The 1803-nt window shown below is 40.8% G+C and overlaps 1 pseudogene; it reads left to right on the plus strand.

The window, feature by feature from the left end:
- The first annotated feature begins 544 nt into the window (after nucleotides 1-544).
- LOC111549823 lies at nucleotides 545-977 on the plus strand (annotated as a pseudogene).
- Nucleotides 978-1803: the final 826 nt, after the last annotated feature.

The raw sequence follows: 1803 nt of genomic DNA on the forward strand, positions 1-1803 counted from the left end.
GCCAGGCGGGTCTTGAACTCCTGATCTCAAGTGATCCATCTCCTTTGGCCTCCCACAGTGCTGAGATTATAAGTGTGAGCCATGGTGCCTGGCCATCTTAATCATTTGTAAGAGTACAGTTCAGTGGTATTAAGCACATTCATATTGCTGTGCAGCCATCACCAGAACTTTTTATCTTACGAAACTGAAACTCTATATCCATTTAAAAATTCCTCATTTTCTCCTCCCCACCCCAGTCCCTGGCAACTATCATTTCACTTTGGGTCTCTATGAATTTCACTGCTCTAGGTACCTTATACAAGCAGAACTATACAGTATTTATCTTTTTGTGAGTGGTTTATTCCACTTAGCTTAATGTCCTCGAGGTTCATTCATGTTGTAGCATGTGTCAGAATTTCCTTTCTTTTTATGGCGAAATAATGCTTTTATACATATAAATGTGCTATATGTATATACTACATTTCATTTAACCATCCATCTGCCGATAGAAAGTTGAGTGGCTTCCGGCTGCTTCTCTCTGGCTCAGGCCCGTCGCTCCGACAGGATGTGCTAGTGTCATGGACTTCATACTGCTAGGAAGCTCCGTAGTCACTGACGAGACCAGAAGTGGCATGATAAATAGTACAAGAAAGCCCATTTGGGTACAGCCCTGAAGGCCAACCCTTTTGGAAGTGCTTCTCGTGCAAAAGGAATCGTGCTGGAAAAAGTAGGAGTTGACGCCCAACAGCCAAATTCTGCCATTAGGAAGTGCGTCAGGGTCCAGCTGATTAAAAATGGCAAGAAAATCACAGCCTTTGTACCCAACGATGGTTGCTTGAACTTAATTCCGGAAAACAATGAAGTTCTGGTTGCTGGATTTGGTCACAAAGGTCATGCTGTTGGTGATATTCCTGAGAGTCCGCTTTAAGGTTGTCAAAGTAGCCAATGTGTCTCTTTTGGCCCTATCCAAAGGCAAGAAGTAAAGACCAAGATCATAAATTTTAATGGTGAAAACACTGTAGTAATGAATTTTCATTTGCCCCAAAAAAGAAAGTTGAGTGGCTTCCACCTGTTGGCTGTTAGGAATAATACCGCTATGAACATAATTGTACAAATATCTCTTTGAGAATCTGGTTTTAATTATTTGGGGTTTATACCCAGAAGTAAAATTGCTTGATCATATGGTAATTCTAGTTTTGATTTTTAGGAGAACTGCCATATTATTTTCCACAGCAATTACACCATTTTACATTTTCACCAACAGACCACAAAAGTTCCAATTTCTCTATACCTTCACCATCACTTGTTACTTTCTTTTTTACATATATAATGGCCATGATAATGAATATGAGATGGTATCTCATTGTGATTTTGATTTGTACTTCCCTACTGATTAGTGATGTTGAATATCTTTTCATGTGCTCTTTGGTCATTTGTATATCTTCTTTGGAGAACTATCTACTCAAAACCACACAATAGTTTAAATTGCTTTGAGCTAGGAATCCTAGAGTAGGCTTTGACCCCAGGGCTTCGGAGATTATCAATTCTGGCAGGTTATGAGGGAGAGAGGCATGTGAGGAACCCACTGAGGGCCATGAGCCACCCTCCACCCCAGGATTACTGTCTCAACTACCCACCTCGCCCTGCACTGAACTTCATGTATATCAGCTCCATTCATTTTAAAAAACACTTGGCCTAAGGCAAATAAGGACCTTGGAGAGCAGTTTGAGGATAATCTTTCAGAGCCCTGCCTAACCTAGAAGAAGCTATCAATGTCTACCACCACATTTCTTTACATATATTTCCCTATTCCCTCCCACCAAG

The sequence above is a fragment of the Piliocolobus tephrosceles genome, chromosome 3 (genome assembly GCF_002776525.5).
Source record: "Piliocolobus tephrosceles isolate RC106 chromosome 3, ASM277652v3, whole genome shotgun sequence".
Lineage (NCBI taxonomy): Eukaryota > Metazoa > Chordata > Mammalia > Primates > Cercopithecidae > Piliocolobus > Piliocolobus tephrosceles.